The following is a 27,027-nucleotide window of genomic DNA, read 5'->3' as shown; positions in this document are numbered from 1 at the left end:
GGTCTGAAGCAGTAATTGCATCTTTTAAACAAGAAAATATAAACAACCAGGTCCCAGTGGTTAGTCCACTCTTATGTAACAACTCCCCAAACCTGGTGCTACAAATGTATCTGATAAAGAGGTCTGAAGCAGTGCTTGCATCTTTTAAACATGAAAATAAAAACAACCAGGTCCCAGTGGTTAGTCCACTTTTATGTCACAACTCCCCAAACCTGCTGCTGAGGTCTGAAGCAGTGCTTGCATCTTTTAAACATGAAAATATAAACAACCAGGTCCTAGTGGTTAGTCCACTCTTATGTAACAACTCCCCAAACCTGCTGCGTGGGGGATCATCGCGAACTGTGCCGGAATGTTCCGAGAGCACACGAAAAGTTCCGAACCGCTGTTAAGATTAGTTTTTATTGCCTTCCCTCACATATGGCAGTTATGGGGAAACTTTTGTTGCTTAATTATTCCTCTTTTAATATACAAGTGAGAAATTGCCGCTCTCAAAAACCTTGTTACTTTAGAAAGAGCCGTCTCTCACAATGATTTATACTATCAACAGCCAAGTAAGTTTTATATTGACAGTTAATTTTTAATTTAGTAATTACAAGCGTCCAGTGCCTTTAGGCACTGAATTACAACAGGCCAGGACAGGGTCATTGGGAGTAAAACCATGTTAATACAAACTCAAATCCGACAAGAAACACCTTATTTTGATAACCGATGTCATAAGTTTCGTTTATTATTTTGCTCTGCTGCAAAACACATGATAATGTCAGTTCATTGATTCACACTTCTTATGAAATATATGTTGAATGAATGGCTAGAACCTTCACACAGTCATATTGTGCAATTTAATGTCTATCATAAATATTACATTAAAGTCTCAATCAATGACAACACTGCTATTAACATTCTTAAAAAATACTATTTTGTACATCCATTCATTTCACAGACAATTTCCAATTGTCATCACTGCTATACTAAATTCATGTTCATGTTATTTATATTGTGATTAATGGATCACCCTCTGACTGCAAATTGATAATGAAAATCTGTTTATTGTTCAACTCCAAGTTTTGATTTCTACATAAGAGCTAATAATTAAAGTTAGTTGGACACCTTTGGTTATTGTCAAAGATTAGTATTCTCACTTAGTGTATCCCAAGAGAGATATGCATAAAATAAAAAAACCTGTGGACATTTAAAAGAGAATAATGAAAGAAAGAAAAACACTTATGCAGAAATTTGATTGCTTTCATCATTGACATTAATCGACCTTTCTGGTAACTTCATTGTCTACTTCTCCTAACCCTTAAGCACATATGATGTTTCTGGTTTAGTGGAGCAAAAGGTTTCTGAGTGCCCAACCTGTGCTCCAATGTTTCAAAATCATACCTTTAAAATGTTGTTAGAATGAATTCAACACAAAAGGTATGTTGAGCTGTTATAACATCAATAAATAAGTTCAAAGGTTCAGAAGAACACACCTTCCCTCTTGACAGTATCTCATAAAGACAGCACGGCAACTTAGTTGACAAAAATAAAGGAAGGATTTGGGTTTTGTTTTCTCACTCAAAGGATCACTATGAAAAAAATATTCCTGTGGGACTTAGGGTCCAGTCTATACGGTCAATGTCAAATCATTTTTCAAATGTGTGTCTGAATTAACAACAGAGAATGGAAAAGGTGTCTTTATTGATCACAATTGTTAATTTGTTTTCATCATGGGTGGGATAAACTGAAAACCAAAATATTGTTTTTAAATAACCAGTCTTCAAGTCTTAAATTTTTATTTTAAATGATGTGTTCATGAGAAGTTCAGTTTTAAAAACCCACAAACCAAAACAAAATATCAACAACGATGGTAATTGTTGTCTTTGTGTTTTTTTCCTAGTTAAATATTTCTGTAATAAATTTGATTTATTTTTATCTAACTGGGTTTATGTGGATTTCTAAATTGACCTATTTGGCAGCCAACTTCTGCTTGAGGCTCTCTGGCATCTCTGGTGGTGGTGGGCGGGGCAGACGGAAGTACACCTTATTATAATCGAGTCATAGATGAACCATTGTACAGCAGTAAAGGTACCAACCAAACCCTTCCACAAACCTATAAGGACAAGAAAAGAGATCAAGCAGAGACTGGATGAATTGAATTATGAACATCTGGATTATTAATACAAGTCTGGATACTAACCGAGACAATACATGTCAGGATTTTCAAATGAATGAAAAGTAAAAGGCCCAGTTCCGCAATAAACCTTTTTGAGATATGGTGGCCACTATAGGAGTGCACTGTGTGGTTTGGGTGTATACAGACAGATTTACACAAACCATACAGTGCTTATAGTAGTGTGTCCACCATATCTCAAAATGGCTTATGAAACCCCTTGCTACATTTTATTTATTAAACCATGAAACAAACTGACAGAATAAATACTCCCTCCCACTAAATGTCAATGTAAAACACAAATTGAAAAAAACTAATGTCCCCATCACAAGCATGACACCATGTGTACAAAGTTGACCAAATGCCTCGACACCTTCACTTGAATCTAACATCAACAAAGAACATGTTGATGCAGATGGGTGGTGAACGTCGAGCCATAAAGAGGTCATCACAATATGTACTATTTTGCTCATAGCGGAGGTATTCTACTCTTACACACCAATGACTCAAGCACTCCCATGGAACACAACATTAATAGTGTTGCTGAATGGCTCTACAGAAAGTCACCCATTACATGATAACTAAACTGTAATACCATCCCAAGAGCGGATCTAAGGAAGTGTGTGAGGTACATTCATGCAATAAAAACCAAGGTCCACAACCCTGTCATACTTTGTAGAAAGTACCTAATACTGAGAGTAAAATCCATCTTGCACTCTGTGCAATGCACAGCAAATAGCTAGTGAAAATAAAAACATGCAGGCGACTCAAACTTGTGGTTGATTTGTCCAACCCTGTGTGCATTAGGACTGTTCTCTGCACAATTTTATATAAGTTAAGAGTTGACAGCTAGTACAACATGTGTTAATGAAAATTTCAGGATATCGAACAAAGAAAAAAAAATCACTTACCAATGTAACCGACTAAGAAGGTGACCACAAGCTGTTCTGATTTGGTGCAGTCGGAGCGTGGCTTTGGGACTACATTTTTGTACAAGAACTCTACATGTCTCTCAAAGCAAGCAAACTTCATCATTGTGTATGAGATTTGTCTCAACCAGAGTGGAGGCAGACCTTAATAGAATCTATGGGAGAAAGGTTTAGAAATATTCTTTAAACTCGCATATAAGTTTTGAAATAAATCATATACACCAAATAGTCAAAACAACCAAGGTAGCAAACAATGTACAGAACTAAACAAAACAAATCAAGTTTTCTTGCCTATGGGTTTGGAATGGTATGGCCATTGCCAATTTTATGAAGCACAGAAACCTGCTAAGCACAAGAAAAGAAGGCTAAGCAAATACAGGTTACCAGCCAACATTCCATGATGTTCCGGTGGTGCCACTGGTTCAACCCATAACTATTGCTTAGCAAAGAAACTGGTTCAACAATTTTCTGCTAAAAAGCTTGATGAGATTTGGCCCTTGTCCAATATAAAAAAAAAACTATTATAAAATTCTAAATGACCTATCCTCTAATACCTTCCATGGCCCAAAGCTTTGGTTCAACCTCCCTTAATGTATTTGCGAATCCTGGCATTGTTTGAATGCGCACCTTGACTGCTTCCATCGGTGACAGTGCAATGTCAGCAAAGAACTCTGCACTTGCGGAGGCTGTTAGGTACAACGATGTTCCATACACAAGTATGTTCCTCACCCAATAAGTTGCTGTAAAGCGTCTGTCATGAGAAGAAACAAAAAGTTAAATCTAGTTTACCTTTAATCATTTTGATAACACAAAAATGATCCATAGTGTACTAGAAGTTCAAAAGTATTATTTTTATTATTAAAACATAGTTAGAATATAGGCCTACACTAAAAATAGCCTACATAAAAGTTATATTTGTAATTAAGTAACAGTATTTTTATAACATAATTAGACATTAGGCCTTTTCACACTATTGACCTTTGATCCGTGTCAAACCTTATCCGGATAGGGTTGGTGGTAAAATTTCAACATGGATATACACTATGTTTTACACTAGCTCTATAGGAAATCAGCTTTTTGGTTAATACTTGTGTGACTTCCAATCCGGATATTGTGCGACCGTTTCACACTGCAAACAGGGATCAAAGCAGGACAGGGCTACTTTTTAAGAACGCAGCACCTCTTGAAAAAAGAGGCGTTTTTAAAATATGTGAATATTCATGCTGCATGTACATAGGTTCAGTGCATGCACGCTCGCTTACAGGCGCACATACATGTAGTACAGTTATGTACATAACCGCCGAAAGTTTTTTGCATAGCCCCGGAAAAGATTGCATGTGCAAAAGTATCCAGAGCGGACAGTATTGCATGGCGAACACAAATGCATCTGTCACCGGTATGGTCAAAGTTTCAGATTTGGGGTCAACAAATTTCATATGATTTTAAGGTTCCAATTGATGCCGAACAGACTGCTGAAGACATGTTAACAGTCGAGACTAGGCATAAAACCAAAATATTCAAATTTCTCAATAAATTAAGTTTTGATTTTTAGTCCAAAATGAAATAATTCGACCATGCCGGTATAGTCAAACATTCAGGTTTGGGGTCAACAAATTTCCAATTATTTAATGATTCCCAATGATACAGAACAGACTAATAAAGACATTTTATCAGTCGGAATAGGTATACTACCAAAATATTCAGATTTATTGCGAATTTTGTATGTATGGATTTTTGGTTCGAAATAAAATAATTCGACCATGTGCCGGTAAGGTCAAATATTCAGATTTGGGGTCAACAAAGTGCTGACGATTTCATGGTTCCCAAAGATACAGACCAGACTACTGACGACATTTATCAGTCGAGACTGGGTATACAACATAGAGTTATATATATGTGACACTCTAACTTTGAGGTCAAAATGAGGGATACGAGGACACTTTGGCTGCAGTTATAACGTTTATTCTGTAAAAGAAGACGAAGGGAATATTCAATGTTCGTTCGTCTCCGACGCAGAGAATAATGACACGTGATAATATAATAAAAATAAATTAAAGCACAATATTATTTACAAATGAAATAACTACACTATTACGGAATGAACCAATCTATTAAAGGAAAATACCATAAACAATTAATTGACTTATCCCTTATGTTCACGTATAAATTGTACTGGGAAGGAACATCAACACTTATAAACAATGTGCTCCAAAGGAAATAATAACCCATTAACTCTTAAACAAAGAACGTATTTCCCGCCAAAACTCCTGGTCGGTCGCCATCTTGCGACCGAACCCTTCTAACGAATTAATTGTATAGAAAAGAACAAACCTTAGGAATAACTAATCGACGGTTTCCTTGAACCTCAATTGATTTAGATATTTAAACAATGAAATGGTACTCAAAGGCAACAAGTATTTACAAAGCATAAACCTTCGTTTCACTTCTACAAATATCAAATAACACAACGATGTATACGGTACTAGTAAAACATCGGAAATAATGCATTTTTACCAAACTCGGTCAAGTAAAGTGTAGGTACGAAAAGAGACAAACTAGGTGAGTACTATTTAATATAATTCTAAAATGTGATAGCAAAGTAAAATAAAAGAATGGAATGTTGTTTTACCTGTAAAAGAAGACGAAGGGAATATTCAATGTTCGTTCGTCTCCGACGCAGAGAATAATGACGGAGGGGTCGCCGTTGGTGGCGCCCGAGGATATGAATATTCATTAAAAAGGAAATTGAATGCATAAGAAAATAGTTTTGTGGGGGGTATTACTTTATACCTGTCACATTATCCCCCTGTGTGAAAAAAAATGTCGTCCTCGACATTTTAATTTAGTTCTAGCACAAAATGTGCGTCTTTTTACGCTACACATTTTAAATCAACAATTATTTACAAAGACACCTTTAAACACGCTCAAATTTTGAATGGGCGCTGGCCTCACTTTGTGTATAGGTCTACTGAAATGCAAACATAATGTAATGGCTGGGTAACTCAAAACAACTGTTAATTTTTTTTTTTTTTTTTTTTAACCGTTTGATAAACCACAATACCTTTTACATGTCAAAAATATAACCAATACTACATAATCACATAATTGAAAGTATCTCGCAACTAAGGACATCTATTTTCCCGATTCCTCAGTTCGAAAGACCTTCTGTTAAGTTAAAAAATTCAATGTTCCCCTAAAATGACAGTTTCTTTTCTGGCTAATTGAAGATAGACCTTTTTCCGAGTCGCTGACATCTCAGGAGACTTCCAGTTGCTGAATATTTGTCTTCCTGCCTCAAGTTTATCTCTGTAGATGTCTTCTTTTGTTGGAGTCGCTCGATGAATTTTGGTTTGCCCAAGAAAATCGTATGTAAATCTCACAACAGGTTTCCGTATTCTTTTTGGTCGGCCAGTGTCTTGTGTTTCTATGACTGGTGCTGTGGGGCTCTTTGGTGGTTGCTCCGGTGAGGATATCCTGACGTCATCTGAGAGATTTGCAGACCAATGAGATTCTTCTTGTGTGTTTGTGTATTCGTTCTTCACAAGTGATGTTGATGTGTCAGAGGAAACGTTGACTGGGGTTGGTGTGGATGGTGAAGAAGGCAATACTTGTGATGTAGATTGTTCCCTTGGTAAATGTATAGCCACGGGAACAAAGGCGATATCGGTTTCCTCTTCTGATTCTTCTGAGGTTGTGTTTTTTTCTGTTTGTATTTCGTCATCTGGGGTTTGACTTGCGCCGATAAACGTGTCTTCCATGGTCTCTACATCTGTTAGTGTTTTTTCTTGCGGGATGGTGCCGTTCTCATCAGTAGGAAGAAACATACATGGGGTGAGTAAGTTTCGATGTAGAACCCTCTCTTTTGCACTATGCGTCGAACGGACGGTGTAGACCGGTAGGTCGGGTTGCTTGGAAATCACCACGTAGGGGTAAGGCTCCCATCTGTCTCTTAGTTTCTGTGTCCCAATAATGTGTTTGTTTTGTACGAGTACTCTATCGCCGAGTTGAAGGGGTGCTTCTTTGGTTCCCCTATCATAGAGGCGTTTCTGTTTGCTTTTGGCAAGTCTAGCAGCATCACTGGCGGTCTTGTACGCATATTGTAGGCGATCTCTCAGGTCTATTGCGAACTCTTCGTAGGTGGGTTGGCTTAGGTCGCTTGTTCCGAGGCCGAACATTAGATCAATTGGTAAGTTGGCGTGTCTTCCAAACATTAAGTAAAATGGCGCGTATCCTGTTGTCTCATGCTTGGTGGAATTGTAGGCGTGAGTCATGGAACTGACGTGTTCTTTCCAGTTCTTTTTCTGTTGCTCTTCCAGGGTTCCTAACATTGAAAGAAGTGTGTGATTAAACCGCTCCGTTTGCCCGTTTCCCTGGGGGTGATAGGGTGTTGTTCTACTTTTCTTGATCCCTGCAACCTTACAAATCTCTGCTATTAATTTGCTTTCGAAGTTGCGCCCTTGATCGGCATGGATTCGTTGTGGAAAGCCGTAATGCTGGATGACATCTGTCCATAGAACTTTGGCGACAGTCTCCGCTTTTTGGTCACGCGTAGGGTAGGCTTGAGCGTACTTAGTGAAGTGGTCCGTCACTACGAGGATATTCTCAAAACCGCCTTTTGACCGTTCAAGCTTTAGGTAGTCGATGCATAGTAGCTCCATCGGTTCACTGGTGACGATAGATACAAGGGGAACTCTTGTTTTGGTTTCTGAAGTTTTGCGCAGACAGCATCGTTTACATTTGTCACACCATCGCTTTACATCATCCGCCATCTTTGGCCAGAAGAATCTAGCGCGAACCATGTCAAGGGTTCTATCCAAGCCCATGTGACCCATATCGTTGTGTAGTGCTGTTAGTGCGATGTCTTGGTATTGTGCTGGGAGCATTAGTTGCAGTGAAGGTTTTCCATCTTGGGATTTCCTCATCCGGTAAAGGATGTCATCTTTTATGCAGAGTTTTTCCCACTGTCGGAAATACGGTAAGCAGTCTGGTGACTCCCTTAGCTTCTCAGTGTGTGTTGGTCTTTTTCCACGCTCCATGTAGAGTATAACTCTGCCTATGTTGAGATCGTCTCTCTGAGCAATGGCCAATTCCTTATGGGGTATATTTGGTAGATCTGTGCTTCCGGCTGGATGGTATGACTTTGTACTCCGTATGGTGGCTGCCTGACACTGTAACGCTATCGGCTCTACGAAGAAGAATGATTCTTGTTGGTGGCATTCACAGATTGCCTTCACTACATCAGCAGGTATCTTCTTGGTTTGCATGTTGGGGTCGATGGACGTCATAGTTGAAACTTGGCTGCACTTCCTTGATAGAGCATCGGCCGCAGCGTTATCTTTGCCTGGCTTGTACTTGACGGAGAAGTTAAATTGTGATAGTGCTGCGACCCATCGTTGCCCTGTTGCGTCTAACTTTGCACTGGTAGTTACATACAGAAGTGGGTTGTTATCTGTCAACACTGTAGTTTGGGCACCAAGGAGGTAGTCTCTTAATTTGTCTGTCATCGCCCACTTGAGGGATAAGAATTCCAACTTGTGTGCAGGATATCGCTTCTCGCATGAAGAAAGACCTCGGCTTGCATAAGCGATGATTCTTTCTTTGCCGTTTTGAAGTTGGCTTAAGACAGCACCAAGGCTTGTTCCTGACGCATCAATCTGTAGGATGAATGGCTTGCTGTAGTCGGCATAGGCCAAGATCGGGGCAGTCGTCATAAGTGTCTTCAAAGTTCTAAATGCTTCTTCGCATTCGGCTGTCCAAATGTACGGTGGTGCAGGACGTGACGGCTTTCTCTTGCCTTGTTTATTTCTTCTGGGGTCACCTGAAGTTAGCTGGTAGAGGGGTGCCACTATGTTGGAGTACCCCTTGATGAAACGTCTACAGTATCCCGTAAAACCAAGGAATCGAAGGAGTTCTTTTCTGGTACTGGGTCGTTGCCAATTCTGGACTTGTAGAACTTTGTCTGGATCTGTGGCGATGCCCTCTGCAGACACAATGTGGCCAAGGTACTTCACTTTCTGTTGAAGGAGATTGCACTTGGACGGTTTAAGCTTAAGACCGTGCTGTTTCAAGCAAGCGAAGACCTTGTCTAGACGTTGAATATGCTCTTCGAAAGATGAAGAAAACACAATGATGTCGTCTAGGTATAACAGGCAGGTAGAAAAATTGAGGTCTCGTAAGCAGGTTGATATCAGCCTTTGGAATGTCGCCGGGGCGTTTTGCAAACCAAACGGCATCCTGTTGCACTCGAATAGTCCTGTAGGTGTAGAGAATGCCGTTTTATGCTTGTCTTGCTCCTCCATTTCAACCTGCCAGTAGCCAGATGTTAAGTCTAACGTGCTAAATAGTGACGCATTTCCCAGTGCGTCCAATGATTCCTCAATCCGCGGAAGGGGAAACGCATCTCTCACTGTTCTGCTGTTAAGTTGTCGGTAGTCAATACACAGTCTTATAGAGCCGTCCTTCTTGTGGGCTACAACTATTGGGGATGCGTACGGTGAACAGCTACGTCGGATAACTTTTGACTTTTCCATTCGTGCTAGTTCGTCTTTAACTGATTCGTAGAGCGCAGGTGGGATTCGTCGGTATGGAAGACGGAAAGGTTGCTTGTCGATGAGGGGAATGCTGTGCTTTATAGTCGAGGTGTGACCAAAGTCCTGAGAATTGACGGAGAAAACATCTGAATATTTCAGAAGGAGATCCTCCAGCTGTTTTCTCTCGAAGTCATCTTTGATTGCTGAAGAAGAAAGATCCAGGGCTGGAACCCCTTTTGGTTCCTTTTCTGGCGTGTCCAGTTGAACATCTTGATGTCGTTTTACTTCAGATACACTTCCTTCTGCTGTCGTTATCGGCTTTTGGCACTCGGGCTCAACGTGAATGACTTGGGATAGTTCTGCTAACTTTGAGTTACGATGGAGAGTGATGGGCCTTGTAGATGTATTACAGACTCGTACTGTTACTTTCCGATTGCGGGTGACGTCAGTGACTATGTGTGCGATTCTTAAACACGAAGCGCTGCTTGGTAGTCCCTCAACAACTGCAGTATATGTTTGGCCAGTCGGGTTTGGTGGGGCTTGGCCGATAACTTCGACTTCTTCACCGGCAGGAACTGTTGTACGGTGAGGACCAAGATACTTTACGTAGCCTAATCTCCCGCTGAGCTCCTCTTTCTCACAGTTAGCAGTGTTCATGTATGCCGTATGCCAGGCGAGGTTCTCATCTCCGCATTGTTTCATGAAGTCATCGCCTCTTATTTGCTGTTGGTCTCGCTTAGACGCACGGATAACGTTGGTGCCAATTAAAACAGGAACACGTCGCCGGTAGTCATCAGTGGGAACAACAAACACGGGCACGTCTCTGTAGTGGATGTCCAAAACTGTAAGCGATATCGGAAGTACGCCCAAGTATGAGACACGTTGCCCACTTGCTCCTTCTATACGCACGTCGGATGTAGACAGCTCAATCAGGTTAAGGTCAGGGTGTGTCTTCCACAAGTCTTCAGTTATAGAGGAAATCTGTGAGCCAGAATCGATGAGAGCCTTGCAGGTTTTACCATTTACTTCGACGAAGTCTTCGTTCTGAGGGCCAATCAGTCGTTGGTGAACAGCCTGCCCACACTTCTGGTTAGCCTGCTGTATTGTGGAGGTAACCAGACTACCTTGTGATGGAGAAAGAGTTATTGGGCTGAGCTCCGGGCGTCCGACGGCTTGCCCTCTGACCGTGGGCCCTGGAAGTTTAAAGGCTGTGACCGGCATCCCTTAGCAATGTGACCCTCGTTGCCGCATCTGTGACACACGAACGCTCTTGGACCACCTTGTCGATCATAAGTTCTAGGGTTATGAGGCTGGTACCCTTGTTGATGTTGTGGGGGATACATCGGCTGCTGGTATGGCGTGTACGTCTGCGCATTCGTCTGTTTGGCAGTCAGATTTTCCACTTTCTGTGCAAGCTCCCGAAACTTGAGTATGAGAGTCTGGATAACGTCATCACTATCATGGTTTCCATCTGTGCTCTTAGCACCAGGCGGGGAAGTAGCGTGTGGTTTCGTGTTCATCTTCGGATACTTCTGTTGAGCCTGTATTGGTTGTGACGTTGCTTTCGCAGGGGTGTCTTGAGATTGCATCGGTACTTTAGGTTTGAACATGTTCGATGCACGAGCTTCTCTGTCTATTTGTCTCAGTTCGATTTGGAGTTCATGAAATTCCATTTCCCTGGGTTTCATTGGAGCTAGTCTATTTGTCACCTTCTCATCACGTACTCCCCGCATGAACTGTTGAGTTAACATCTTATTACGGTTCGGCAGGGGATGATTGTTATTCATTCTTTCCTCCACGCTTCTAAGAGTTGCTTCTAGTTCTACTGCGTAGATGCCTGGCGACTCATTAGGGTGTCGAAATCTTTCATAAAAGTCAGCAAGTGGATCTCCAAGCATTGAAATGTCTCCAAACTGGGATCTTAGTTCGGCAAACGCGTGTTCCGGTGTTTGATGACGGGGCGTTAAGTTTAGAACCAGTTTTCTAGCAGCTCCACCGAGGTACCTGACAATTGTTCCAAACTGCATCTGGGCTGACATAGAAGTGCTGTCGATCAAGTATTTGGTATCTCTGATCCAGTCTTCGATAGCGATGTTGGAACCTTCTCTTCCGGTGTAGACGGGCACACTTTTGACTTGATGGGAGGGCATCAGATGCACTGGTACTTGGCTTGGAAATGGTTGTGGTTGATTCCCTAGAAGGTCGCCATTGTGGTATTGAGTGTTTGGATAGACTGGTGTCGATGAATCCTGTCTGGTAGTTCGGTGGGCTTGTACGTCATACAATGGCTTGGGTTGATTTCTCGCTTGTTGTGTCTGATAGCGTTTGTTTTCTGACAAACGGTGTCCTATCTCAGCAATGTCAGCTAGGATTTCGTCTCCGAGTGCTCTAGAGTGTTGGATGTCCTCTAGTACGCCAGTTGAGAGACGGGGTGGTGGAGGCGGAGTCCGGATCAGTCGATCGATCGAAGGACTAAGGGGCTGTGCGGTACGGGTCGTAGATGTGTGAAGCGGTGGGGTGTGCGAAGTCTCTGGACCATCTTGACGGGCGGAAGAAAACCGATGGAGGGGTGAACTTCTGGTTTGTGGATGACCACGGATTGATGATGGAGTAGGGAATAGGTGTTCTTCCGTTTGTCGTAACCCTAGTTTACGTCTTGAAGTAGCCATGCTGCTGGGTACCAGAGCAACTAGCAGACTTTGAATTACCACCAATTATAAGTAAAAACAATGCATGTACCTCAATGAATATACTTCAAAATTCAAAAGTAGAACCCAAAACAATTATGTTCAATTGTCAAAAAGATTAAATGAAGTTAATATTCGGCAATATGGTATCACAAAACAATTCTCACTTATGAAATTTCAAATACACCAGAACAATGGAATTTTGTTTCTTGCAGGGAGGGCTTATAACCATTATGGGCAAATCCTTAATTCGAGCTAAGCTAGTCCAAAAATGCTAAGTGCCGCTGTTCATTGTAACAAAAAGCAAAGAGCGCAGTGCGTAACTAAATTAAGCACAAAGGATTCTTTACAAAAGCAGCACCTGGTTTAAATAGTTACACCTGTCATGCAATAGTCAGAATTCCATTTGAGAGTAAACAATTGATAAAATACAATGATGCACAATGAAAGGATATCGTTGCTCAATGGTACAATAGTTCAGGTTTGAGTACCGAATTCCTTCTGCGGTTGCGGTTATTGTACTCTCGGGTATTCAGGTTGGATTAGTTCTCAGACCGATCGTTTAGCAATTAGTCGTGACAATAACTATTACTTGTGTTCTCCTTCAGGTGAGTCTACAAAAGAAACCACAATGTCATTGTGTTTTACACTCCCGGGAATGTCAATCGTTCAATGATTACAATTCCGTCCGAATGTTAGATGACCGGCCGTTGTCCTCATCTCCGTCGTGAACGATTTGAAGTGGGGGTTCAGTTCAAACCGGCGCTAATCTGTCCAAATAAGGCAAATCGGGGAGTGGCCCCTCTTGATCAGTTAGCGATTGTGTAGTTACTCCGGGAAATACATCAAGGTCCAGTGGGTAGTAACATCCTTCCTTCTGTTCAAATGGTATGACGCCAAACAGTAGCAATAGGGGTAGATTTCTGGATTCAAGACATCAGACTCACACGGTAGCTTAGGGGTAGATCTCTGGATTTAGGACATCAGACGGAAATGGTAGTGTTGTTGACGAAGAAGTGTCGGTATAGGTCCACTTCTATCTCAGCAGCCGTAGGTGGCTCCTCGTACCCGGATTCTCCACCAAATGTGACACTCTAACTTTGAGGTCAAAATGAGGGATACGAGGACACTTTGGCTGCAGTTATAACGTTTATTCTGTAAAAGAAGACGAAGGGAATATTCAATGTTCGTTCGTCTCCGACGCAGAGAATAATGACACGTGATAATATAATAAAAATAAATTAAAGCACAATATTATTTACAAATGAAATAACTACACTATTACGGAATGAACCAATCTATTAAAGGAAAATACCATAAACAATTAATTGACTTATCCCTTATGTTCACGTATAAATTGTACTGGGAAGGAACATCAACACTTATAAACAATGTGCTCCAAAGGAAATAATAACCCATTAACTCTTAAACAAAGAACGTATTTCCCGCCAAAACTCCTGGTCGGTCGCCATCTTGCGACCGAACCCTTCTAACGAATTAATTGTATAGAAAAGAACAAACCTTAGGAATAACTAATCGACGGTTTCCTTGAACCTCAATTGATTTAGATATTTAAACAATGAAATGGTACTCAAAGGCAACAAGTATTTACAAAGCATAAACCTTCGTTTCACTTCTACAAATATCAAATAACACAACGATGTATACGGTACTAGTAAAACATCGGAAATAATGCATTTTTACCAAACTCGGTCAAGTAAAGTGTAGGTACGAAAAGAGACAAACTAGGTGAGTACTATTTAATATAATTCTAAAATGTGATAGCAAAGTAAAATAAAAGAATGGAATGTTGTTTTACCTGTAAAAGAAGACGAAGGGAATATTCAATGTTCGTTCGTCTCCGACGCAGAGAATAATGACGGAGGGGTCGCCGTTGGTGGCGCCCGAGGATATGAATATTCATTAAAAAGGAAATTGAATGCATAAGAAAATAGTTTTGTGGGGGGTATTACTTTATACCTGTCACATATAAGAACTACAGCATGCACTGGCCTGTATACGAGCAGGCGGCCATTTTCTAAGTTGACAAAGCAGCTATCTCACAGTGTGTGTTTGTGCAACCATTTTGTAAGTTGAACATACAGCATCGCGTGAGCGTTCAATAAAAAAAACCTCAAACGTGTATTTCATATTCAACCCGCGTGCAGAATGACGCGCTTGTCACCGTGGCGTTTGTGCACGAAGCATCACTCGTGCGCCCTCTAGTTCTTCTATATAACTCTATGGTATACAACCAAAACGATTTAGATTTATTGAGAAATTTGGGAGTTTTGATTTTTGGTCAGAAATTAAAATCTACCATGCCAGTATGGTCAAAAATTCAGATTTGGGTCAACAAATTTCTGATGACTTCATTGTTCCCAAAGATACAGAACAGACTACTGAAGACATTTTATCAGTCGGTACTGGGTATACAACCAAAATATTCAGATAATATATTGAGAAACTGGTGAGTTTGGATTTTTATTGAATATGCACAAATGTCTGCGGAACGGTTTTGCATATGAGCAATAGTGTCCGCCCAGACGCTGCTGCATAATGAAATTGTGTCCTCCCGGACACTTTTGCATAGGCAGTTGTGTAATTCAGAGCAAAACCGTCCCTGCAGTAAATTAAACACCCTTGGTCGACGGTACACGTTCGCCATTTTTTGTACAAGCTGTATGTAAGAGCATGTCATGAATGACATGAGAAATACTCCTGCTGCAAAAATGGAGGTTCAGTGCAAGCGTGCTCGCTTACGCGCGCACATACATGTAGTACAGTCATGTACATGTCTTTAGAAGGTTTTTGCATAGCCCCGTACACGATTGCATGTGCAATTGTATCAGAAGCGGACAGTATTGCATGGCAAACACAATTGCATCTGGCAACGTATAGTCAAATTTCAGATTTGAGGTCAACAAATTTCCGATGATTGCATGGTTCCCAATGATACAAAACAGACTACTGAAAACTATGATGTCGGCGTCACAAAATATCTGTGTCGATGGGTAAACAAGCAAAAGTTTGAGATTTATTGCGAACTTTGTAAGTTTGGGTTTTTGGGCCAAAATTTATAAAAAATATGTGATTTTGGGTGATTTTATGGTTTCAGATGATACAGAAAGGACTACTGAACACATTTTATCAGTGAGGGATGGGTAATTGAGCAAAAGTTTGAGATTTATTGAGCATTTTGTAAGTTTGGGTTTTTGGGCCAAAATTATAAACAATCTGTGATGCCGGCATCACAAAATTTTCAGACTTCAGGTCAACAAATTTCGCGTGATTTTATGGTTTCAAATGATACAGAAACGACTACTGAACACATTCTATCAGTGCGGGATGGGTAAACGAGCAAAAGTTTGACTTTTTTTGAGCATTTTCTAAGTTTGGGTTTTTGGGCCAAAATTATAAAAAAAATCTGTGATGCCGGCATCACAAAATTTTCAGATTTCGGGTCAACAAATTTTGGATGATTTTATGGTTTCAAATGATACAGAAAGGACTACTGAGCACATTTTGTCAGTGTGGGATGGGTAAACGAGCAAAAGTTTGAGATTTATTGAGCATTTTGTAAGTTTGGGTTTTTGGGCCAAAATTATAAAAAATCTGTGATGCCGGCATCACAAAATTTTCAGATTTCGGGTCAACAAATTTTGGGTGATTTTATGGTTTCAAATGATACAGAAAGGACAACTGAACACATTTCATCAGTGTGGGATGGGTAATCGAGCAAAATTTTGAGATTTATTGAGCATTTTGGAGGTTTGGGTTTTTGGGCCAAAATTTAAAAAATCTGTGATGCCGGCATCACAAATTTGTCAGATTTCGTGTCAACAAATTTTGGGTGATTTTATGGTTTCAAATGATACAGAAAGGACTACTGAGCACATTTTGTCAGTGTGGGATAGGTAAACGAGCAAAAGTTTGAGATTTATTGAGCATTTTGGAGGTTTGGGTTTTTGGGCCAAAATTTAAAAAATCTGTGATGCCGGCATCACAAAATTTTCAGATTTCGGGTCAACAAATTTGCAGTGATTTTATGGTTTCAAATGATACAGAAAGGACTACTGAACACATTTTATCAGTGTGGGATGGGTTAACAAGCAAAAGTTTGAGATTTATTGAGCATTTTGTAAGTTTGGGTTTTTGGGCCAAAATTATAAAAAAATCTGTGATGCCGGCATCACAAAATTTTCAGATTTCGGGTCAACAAATTTTGGGTGATTTTATGGTTTCAAGTGATACAGAAAGGACTACTGAACACATTTCATCAGTGTGGGATGGGTAATCAAGCAAAAGTTTGAGATTTATTGAGCATTTTGGAGGTTTGGGTTTTGGGGCCAAAATTTAAAAAATCTGTGATGCCGGCATCACAAAATTTTCAGATTTCGGGTCAACAAATTTTCAGTGATTTTATGGTTTCAAATGATACAGAAAGGACTACTGAACACATTTTATCAGTGTGGGATGGGTTAACAAGCAAAAGTTTGAGATTTATTGAGCATTTTGTAAGTTTGGGTTTTTGGGCCAAAAATATAAAAAAATCTGTGATGCCGGCATCACAAAATTTTCAGATTTCGGGTCATCAAATTTTGGGTGATTTTATGGTTTCAAATGATACAGAAAGGACTACTGAACACATTTCATCACTGGGGATGGGTAATCGAGCAAAAGTTTGAGATTTATTGAGCATTTTGGAGGTTTGGGTTTTTGGGCCAAAATTTAAAAAATCTGTGATGCCGGCATCACAAAATTTTCAGATTTCGGGTCAACAAATTTGCAGTGATTTTATGGTTTCAAATGATACAGAAAGGACTACTGAACACATTTTATCAGTGTGGGATGGGTTAACAAGCAAAAGTTTGAGATTTATTGAGCATTTTGTAAGTTTGGGTTTTTGGGCCAAAATTATAAAAAAAATCTGTGATGCCGGCATCACAAAATTTTCAGATTTCGGGTCAACAAATTTTGGGTGATTTTATGGTTTCAAATGATACAGAAAGGACTACTGAACACATTTCATCAGTGTGGGATGGGTAATCGAGCAAAAGTTTGAGATTTATTGAGCATTTTGGAGGTTTGGGTTTTTGGGCCAAAATTTAAAAAATCTGTGATGCCGGCATCACAAAATTTTCAGATTTCGGGTCAACAAATTTTCAGTGATTTTATGGTTTCAAATGATACAGAAAGGACTACTGAACACATTTTATCAGTGTGGGATGGGTTAACAAGCAAAAGTTTGAGATTTATTGAGCATTTTGTAAGTTTGGGTTTTTGGGCCAAAATTATAAAAAAAATCTGTGATGCCGGCATCACAAAATTTTCAGATTTCGGGTCAACAAATTTTGGGTGATTTTATGGTTTCAAATGATACAGAAAGGACTACTGAACACATTTTATCAGTGTGGGATGGGTTAACAAGCAAAAGTTTGAGATTTATTGAGCATTTTGTAAGTTTGGGTTTTTGGGCCAAAATTATAAAAAAATCTGTGATGCCGGCATCACAAAATTTTCAGATTTCGGGTCAACAAATTTTGGGTGATTTTATGGTTTCAAATGATACAGAAAGGACTACTGAACACATTTTATCAGTGTGGGATGGGTTAACAAGCAAAATGTTTGAGATTTATTGAGCATTTTGTAAGTTTGGGTTTTTGGGCCAAAATTATAAAAAAATCTGTGATGCCGGCATCACAAAATTTTCAGATTTCGGGTCAACAAATTTTGGGTGATTTTATGGTTTCAAGTGATACAGAAAGGACTACTGAACACATTTCATCAGTGTGGGATGGGTAATCGAGCAAAAGTTTGAGATTTATTGAGCATTTTGGAGGTTTGGGTTTTTGGGCCAAAATTTAAAAAATCTGTGATGCCGGCATCACAAAATTTTCAGATTTCGGGTCAACAAGTTTTCAGTGATTTTATGGTTTCAAATGATACAGAAAGGACTACTGAACACATTTTATCAGTGTGGGATGGGTTAACAAGCAAAAGTTTGAGATTTATTGAGCATTTTGTAAGTTTGGGTTTTTGGGCCAAAAATATAAAAAAATCTGTGATGCCGGCATCACAAAATTTTCAGATTTCGGGTCATCAAATTTTGGGTGATTTTATGGTTTCAAATGATACAGAAAGGACTACTGAACACATTTCATCAGTGTGGGATGGGTAATCGAGCAAAAGTTTGAGATTTATTGAGCATTTTGGAGGTTTGGGTTTTTGGGCCAAAATTTAAAAAATCTGTGATGCCGGCATCACAAAATTTTCAGATTTCGGGTCAACAAATTTGCAGTGATTTTATGGTTTCAAATGATACAGAAAGGACTACTGAACACATTTTATCAGTGTGGGATGGGTTAACAAGCAAAAGTTTGAGATTTATTGAGCATTTTGTAAGTTTGGGTTTTTGGGCCAAAATTATAAAAAAAATCTGTGATGCCGGCATCACAAAATTTTCAGATTTCGGGTCAACAAATTTTGGGTGATTTTATGGTTTCAAATGATACAGAAAGGACTACTGAACACATTTCATCAGTGTGGGATGGGTAATCGAGCAAAAGTTTGAGATTTATTGAGCATTTTGGAGGTTTGGGTTTTTGGGCCAAAATTTAAAAAATCTGTGATGCCGGCATCACAAAATTTTCAGATTTCGGGTCAACAAATTTTGGGTGATTTTATGGTTTCAAATGATACAGAAAGGACTACTGAACACATTTTATCAGTGTGGGATGGGTTAACAAGCAAAAGTTTGAGATTTATTGAGCATTTTGTAAGTTTGGGTTTTTGGGCCAAAATTATAAAAAAAATCTGTGATGCCGGCATCACAAAATTTTCAGATTTCGGGTCAACAAATTTGCAGTGATTTTATGGTTTCAAATGATACAGAAAGGACTACTGAACACATTTTATCAGTGTGGGATGGGTTAACAAGCAAAAGTTTGAGATTTATTGAGCATTTTGTAAGTTTGGGTTTTTGGGCCAAAATTATAAAAAAAATCTGTGATGCCGGCATCACAAAATTTTCAGATTTCGGGTCAACAAATTTTGGGTGATTTTATGGTTTCAAATGATACAGAAAGGACTACTGAACACATTTCATCAGTGTGGGATGGGTAATCGAGCAAAAGTTTGAGATTTATTGAGCATTTTGGAGGTTTGGGTTTTTGGGCCAAAATTTAAAAAATCTGTGATGCCGGCATCACAAAATTTTCAGATTTCGGGTCAACAAATTTTCAGTGATTTTATGGTTTCAAATGATACAGAAAGGACTACTGAACACATTTTATCAGTGTGGGATGGGTTAACAAGCAAAAGTTTGAGATTTATTGAGCATTTTGTAAGTTTGGGTTTTTGGGCCAAAATTATAAAAAAAATCTGTGATGCCGGCATCACAAAATTTTCAGATTTCGGGTCAACAAATTTTGGGTGATTTTATGGTTTCAAATGATACAGAAAGGACTACTGAACACATTTTATCAGTGTGGGATGGGTTAACAAGCAAAAGTTTGAGATTTATTGAGCATTTTGTAAGTTTGGGTTTTTGGGCCAAAATTATAAAAAAATCTGTGATGCCGGCATCACAAAATTTTCAGATTTCGGGTCAACAAATTTTGGGTGATTTTATGGTTTCAAATGATACAGAAAGGACTACTGAACACATTTCATCAGTGTGGGATGGGTAATCGAGCAAAAGTTTGAGATTTATTGAGCATTTTGGAGGTTTGGGTTTTTGGGCCAAAATTTTAAAAATCTGTGATGCCGGCATCACAAAATTTTCAGATTTCGAGTCAACAAATTTTCAGTGATTTTATGGTTTCAAATGATACAGAAAGGACTACTGAACACATTTTATCAGTGTGGGATGGGTCAACAAGCAAAAGTTTGAGATTTATTGAGCATTTTGTAAGTTTGGGTTTTTGGGCCAAAATTATAAAAAAAATCTGTGATGCCGGCATCACAAAATTTTCAGATTTCGGGTCATCAAATTTTGGGTGATTTTATGGTTTCAAATGATACAGAAAGGACTACTGAACACATTTCATCAGTGTGGGATGGGTAATCAAGCAAAAGTTTGAGATTTATTGAGCATTTTGGAGGTTTGGGTTTTTGGGCCAAAATTTAAAAAATCTGTGATGCCGGCATCACAAAATTTTCAGATTTCGGGTCAACAAATTTGCAGTGATTTTATGGTTTCAAATGATACAGAAAGGACTACTGAACACATTTTATCAGTGTGGGATGGGTTAACAAGCAAAAGTTTGAGATTTATTGAGCATTTTGTAAGTTTGGGTTTTTGGGCCAAAATTATAAAAAAAATCTGTGATGCCGGCATCACAAAATTTTCAGATTTCGGGTCAACAAATTTTGGGTGATTTTATGGTTTCAAATGATACAGAAAGGACTACTGAACACATTTTATCAGTGTGGGATGGGTTAACAAGCAAAAGTTTGAGATTTATTGAGCATTTTGTAAGTTTGGGTTTTTGGGCCAAAATTATAAAAAAATCTGTGATGCCGGCATCACAAAATTTTCAGATTTCGGGTCAACAAATTTTGGGTGATTTTATGGTTTCAAGTGATACAGAAAGGACTACTGAACACATTTCATCAGTGTGGGATGGGTAATCTAGCAAAAGTTTGAGATTTATTGAGCATTTTGGAGGTTTGGGTTTTTGGGCCAAAATTTAAAAAATCTGTGATGCCGGCATCACAAAATTTTCAGATTTCGGGTCAACAAGTTTTCAGTGATTTTATGGTTTCAAATGATACAGAAAGGACTACTGAACACATTTTATCAGTGTGGGATGGGTTAACAAGCAAAAGTTTGAGATTTATTGAGCATTTTGTAAGTTTGGGTTTTTGGGCCAAAAATATAAAAAAATCTGTGATGCCGGCATCACAAAATTTTCAGATTTCGGGTCATCAAATTTTGGGTGATTTTATGGTTTCAAATGATACAGAAAGGACTACTGAACACATTTCATCAGAGTGGGATGGGTAATCGAGCAAAAGTTTGAGATTTATTGAGCATTTTGGAGGTTTGGGTTTTTGGGCCAAAATTTAAAAAATCTGTGATGCCGGCATCACAAAATTTTCAGATTTCAGGTCAACAAATTTTGGGTGATTTTATGGTTTCAAATGATACAGAAAGGACTACTGAACACATTTTATCAGTGTGGGATGGGTTAACAAGCAAAAGTTTGAGATTTATTGAGCATTTTGGAGGTTTGGGTTTTTGGGCCAAAATTTAAAAAATCTGTGATGCCGGCATCACAAAATTTTCAGATTTCGGGTCAACAAATTTGCAGTGATTTTATGGTTTCAAATGATACAGAAAGGACTACTGAACACATTTTATCAGTGTGGGATGGGTTAACAAGCAAAAGTTTGAGATTTATTGAGCATTTTGTAAGTTTGGGTTTTTGTGCCAAAATTATAAAAAAATCTGTGATGCCGGCATCACAAAATTTTCAGATTTTGGGTCATCAAATTTTGGGTGATTTTATGGTTTCAAATGATACAGAAAGGACTACTGAACACATTTCATCAGTGTGGGATGGGTAATCGAGCAAAAGTTTGAGATTTATTGAGCATTTTGGAGGTTTGGTTTTTTGGGCCAAAATTATAAAAAAATCTGTGATGCCGGCATCACAAAATTTTCAGATTTCGGGTCAACAAATTTTCAGTGATTTTATGGTTTCAAATGATACAGAAAGGACTACTGAACACATTTTATCAGTGTGGGATGGGTTAACAAGCAAAAGTTTGAGATTTATTGAGCATTTTGTAAGTTTGGGTTTTGGGCCAAAATTATAAAAAAATCTGTGATGCCGGCATCACAAAATTTTCAGATTTCGGGTCAACAAATTTTGGGTGATTTTATGGTTTCAAGTGATACAGAAAGGACTACTGAACACATTTCATCAGTGTGGGATGGGTAATCGAGCAAAAGTTTGAGATTTATTGAGCATTTTGGAGGTTTGGGTTTTTGGGCCAAAATTTAAAAAATCTGTGATGCCGGCATCACAAAATTTTCAGATTTCGGGTCAACAAATTTTGGGTGATTTTATGGTTTCAAATGATACAGAAAGGACTACTGAACACATTTTATCAGTGTGGGATGGGTTAACAAGCAAAAGTTTGAGATTTATTGAGCATTTTGTAAGTTTGGGTTTTTGGGCCAAAATTATAAAAAAATCTGTGATGCCGGCATCACAAAATTTTCAGATTTCGGGTCAACAAATTTTGGGTGATTTTATGGTTTCAAGTGATACAGAAAAGACTACTGAACACATTTCATCAGTGTGGGATGGGTAATCAAGCAAAAGTTTGAGATTTATTGAGCATTTTGTAAGTTTGGTTTTTTGGGCCAAAATTATAAAAAAATCTGTGATGCCGGCATCACAAAATTTTCAGATTTCGGGTCAACAAATTTTGGGTGATTTTATGGTTTCAAATGATACAGAAAGGACTACTGAACACATTTTATCAGTGTGGGATGGGTCAACAAGCAAAAGTTTGAGATTTATTGAGCATTTTGTAAGTTTGGGTTTTTGGGCCAAAATTATAAAAAAATCTGTGATGCCGGCATCACAAAATTTTCAGATTTTGGGTCATCAAATTTTGGGTGATATTATGGTTTCAAATGATACAGAAAGGACTACTGAACACATTTCATCAGTGTGGGATGGGTAATCGAGCAAAAGTTTGAGATTTATTGAGCATTTTGGAGGTTTGGGTTTTTGGGCCAAAATTTAAAAAATCTGTGATGCCGGCATCACAAAATTTTCAGATTTCGGGTCAACAAATTTTCAGTGATTTTATGGTTTCAAATGATACAGAAAGGACTACTGAACACATTTTATCAGTGTGGGATGGGTTAACAAGCAAAAGTTTGAGATTTATTGAGCATTTTGTAAGTTTGGGTTTTTGGGCCAAAATTAGTAAAAAATCTGTGATGCCGGCATCACAAAATTTTCAGATTTCGGGTCAACAAATTTTGGGTGATTTTATGGTTTCAAGTGATACAGAAAGGACTACTGAACACATTTCATCAGTGTGGGATGGGTAATCGAGCAAAAGTTTGAGATTTATTGAGCATTTTGGAGGTTTGGGTTTTTGGGCCAAAATTTAAAAAATCTGTGATGCCGGCATCACAAAATTTTCAGATTTCGGGTCAACAAATTTTCAGTGATTTTATGGTTTCAAATGATACAGAAAGGACTACTGAACACATTTTATCAGTGTGGGATGGGTTAACAAGCAAAAGTTTGAGATTTATTGAGCATTTTGTAAGTTTGGGTTTTTGGGCCAAAAATATAAAAAAATCTGTGATGCCGGCATCACAAAATTTTCAGATTTCGGGTCATCAAATTTTGGGTGATTTTATGGTTTCAAATGATACAGAAAGGACTACTGAACACATTTCATCAGAGTGGGATGGGTAATCGAGCAAAAGTTTGAGATTTATTGAGCATTTTGGAGGTTTGGGTTTTTGGGCCAAAATTTAAAAAATCTGTGATGCCGGCATCACAAAATTTTCAGATTTCGGGTCAACAAATTTGCAGTGATTTTATGGTTTCAAATGATACAGAAAGGACTACTGAACACATTTTATCAGTGTGGGATGGGTTAACAAGCAAAAGTTTGAGATTTATTGAGCATTTTGTAAGTTTGGGTTTTTGGGCCAAAATTATAAAAAAATCTGTGATGCCGGCATCACAAAATTTTCAGATTTCGGGTCAACAAATTTTGGGTGATTTTATGGTTTCAAGTGATACAGAAAGGACTACTGAACACATTTCATCAGTGTGGGATGGGTAATCAAGCAAAAGTTTGAGATTTATTGAGCATTTTGGAGGTTTGGGTTTTTGGGCCAAAATTTAAAAAATCTGTGATGCCGGCATCACAAAACTTTCAGATTTCGGGTCAACAAATTTTGGGTGATTTTATGGTTTCAAATGATACAGAAAGGACTACTGAACACATTTCATCAGTGTGGGATGGGTAATCGAGCAAAAGTTTGAGATTTATTGAGCATTTTGGAGGTTTGGGTTTTTGGGCCAAAATTTAAAAAATCTGTGATGCCGGCATCACAAAATTTTCAGATTTCGGGTCAACAAATTTGCAGTGATTTTATGGTTTCAAATGATACAGAAAGGACTACTGAACACATTTTATCAGTGTGGGATGGGTTAACAAGCAAAAGTTTGAGATTTATTGAGCATTTTGTAAGTTTGGGTTTTTGGGCCAAAATTATAAAAAAAATCTGTGATGCCGGCATCACAAAATTTTCAGATTTCGGGTCAACAAATTTTGGGTGATTTTATGGTTTCAAATGATACAGAAAGGACTACTGAACACATTTCATCAGTGTGGGATGGGTAATCAAGCAAAAGTTTGAGATTTATTGAGCATTTTGTAAGTTTGGTTTTTTGGGCCAAAATTATAAAAAAAATCTGTGATGCCGGCATCACAAAATTTTCAGATTTCGGGTCAACAAATTTTGGGTGATTTTATGGTTTCAAATGATACAGAAAGGACTACTGAACACATTTTATCAGTGTGGGATGGGTTAACAAGCAAAAGTTTGAGATTTATTGAGCATTTTGTAAGTTTGGGTTTTTGGGCCAAAATTATAAAAAAATCTGTGATGCCGGCATCACAAAATTTTCAGATTTCGGGTCATCAAATTTTGGGTGATTTTATGGTTTCAAGTGATACAGAAAGGACTACTGAACACATTTCATCAGTGTGGGATGGGTAATCGAGCAAAAGTTTGAGATTTATTGAGCATTTTGGAGGTTTGGGTTTTTGGGCCAAAATTTAAAAAATCTGTGATGCCAGCATCACAAAATTTTCAGATTTCGGGTCAACAAATTTTGGGTGATTTTATGGTTTCAAATGATACAGAAAGGACTACTGAACACATTTTATCAGTGTGGGATGGGTCAACAAGCAAAAGTTTGAGATTTATTGAGCATTTTGTAAGTTTGGGTTTTTGGGCCAAAATTATAAAAAAATCTGTGATGCCGGCATCACAAAATTTTCAGATTTTGGGTCATCAAATTTTGGGTGATTTTATGGTTTCAAATGATACAGAAAGGACTACTGAACACATTTCATCAGTGTGGGATGGGTAATCGAGCAAAAGTTTGAGATTTATTGAGCATTTTGGAGGTTTGGGTTTTTGGGCCAAAATTTAAAAAATCTGTGATGCCGGCATCACAAAATTTTCAGATTTCGGGTCAACAAATTTTCAGTGATTTTATGGTTTCAAATGATACAGAAAGGACTACTGAACACATTTTATCAGTGTGGGATGGGTTAACAAGCAAAAGTTTGAGATTTATTGAGCATTTTGTAAGTTTGGGTTTTTGGGCCAAAATTAGTAAAAAATCTGTGATGCCGGCATCACAAAATTTTCAGATTTCGGGTCAACAAATTTTGGGTGATTTTATGGTTTCAAGTGATACAGAAAGGACTACTGAACACATTTCATCAGTGTGGGATGGGTAATCGAGCAAAAGTTTGAGATTTATTGAGCATTTTGGAGGTTTGGGTTTTTGGGCCAAAATTTAAAAAATCTGTGATGCCGGCATCACAAAATTTTCAGATTTCGGGTCAACAAATTTTCAGTGATTTTATGGTTTCAAATGATACAGAAAGGACTACTGAACACATTTTATCAGTGTGGGATGGGTTAACAAGCAAAAGTTTGAGATTTATTGAGCATTTTGTAAGTTTGGGTTTTTGGGCCAAAAATATAAAAAAATCTGTGATGCCGGCATCACAAAATTTTCAGATTTCGGGTCATCAAATTTTGGGTGATTTTATGGTTTCAAATGATACAGAAAGGACTACTGAACACATTTCATCAGAGTGGGATGGGTAATCGAGCAAAAGTTTGAGATTTATTGAGCATTTTGGAGGTTTGGGTTTTTGGGCCAAAATTTAAAAAATCTGTGATGCCGGCATCACAAAATTTTCAGATTTCGGGTCAACAAATTTGCAGTGATTTTATGGTTTCAAATGATACAGAAAGGACTACTGAACACATTTTATCAGTGTGGGATGGGTTAACAAGCAAAAGTTTGAGATTTATTGAGCATTTTGTAAGTTTGGGTTTTTGGGCCAAAATTATAAAAAAAATCTGTGATGCCGGCATCACAAAACTTTCAGATTTCGGGTCAACAAATTTTGGGTGATTTTATGGTTTCAAATGATACAGAAAGGACTACTGAACACATTTCATCAGTGTGGGATGGGTAATCGAGCAAAAGTTTGAGATTTATTGAGCATTTTGGAGGTTTGGGTTTTTGGGCCAAAATTTAAAAAATCTGTGATGCCGGCATCACAAAATTTTCAGATTTCGGGTCAACAAATTTGCAGTGATTTTATGGTTTCAAATGATACAGAAAGGACTACTGAACACATTTTATCAGTGTGGGATGGGTTAACAAGCAAAAGTTTGAGATTTATTGAGCATTTTGTAAGTTTGGGTTTTTGGGCCAAAATTATAAAAAAAATCTGTGATGCCGGCATCACAAAATTTTCAGATTTCGGGTCAACAAATTTTGGGTGATTTTATGGTTTCAAATGATACAGAAAGGACTACTGAACACATTTCATCAGTGTGGGATGGGTAATCAAGCAAAAGTTTGAGATTTATTGAGCATTTTGTAAGTTTGGTTTTTTGGGCCAAAATTATAAAAAAA

At 38.3% G+C, this 27,027-nt stretch overlaps 1 long non-coding RNA gene and 1 other non-coding gene across 2 annotated transcripts in view; both read right to left on the bottom strand.

The window, feature by feature from the left end:
* Window positions 1-728: 728 nt before the first annotated feature.
* LOC139936724 (uncharacterized) overlaps window positions 729-27,027 on the bottom strand; it is a 126,271-nt gene continuing 99,972 nt past the window's right edge. Inside the window, exons 2-4 of the long non-coding RNA XR_011786007.1 lie at window positions 3,639-3,835; window positions 3,067-3,239; window positions 729-2,095 (exon numbers count right to left, since the gene is read on the bottom strand). This is a non-coding gene — a long non-coding RNA (uncharacterized lncRNA). The remainder of the gene's footprint in view (window positions 2,096-3,066; window positions 3,240-3,638; window positions 3,836-27,027) is intronic.
* Window positions 2,597-2,781, bottom strand: LOC139936773 (small nucleolar RNA SNORA53). Its single transcript, XR_011786027.1, has one exon. It is a non-coding gene; the product is annotated as a small nucleolar RNA SNORA53 (small nucleolar RNA).

This window comes from Asterias amurensis, chromosome 4, assembly GCF_032118995.1.
Source record: "Asterias amurensis chromosome 4, ASM3211899v1".
NCBI lineage: Eukaryota > Metazoa > Echinodermata > Asteroidea > Forcipulatida > Asteriidae > Asterias > Asterias amurensis.
This window is presented reverse-complemented; position numbering and strand designations above follow the sequence as displayed.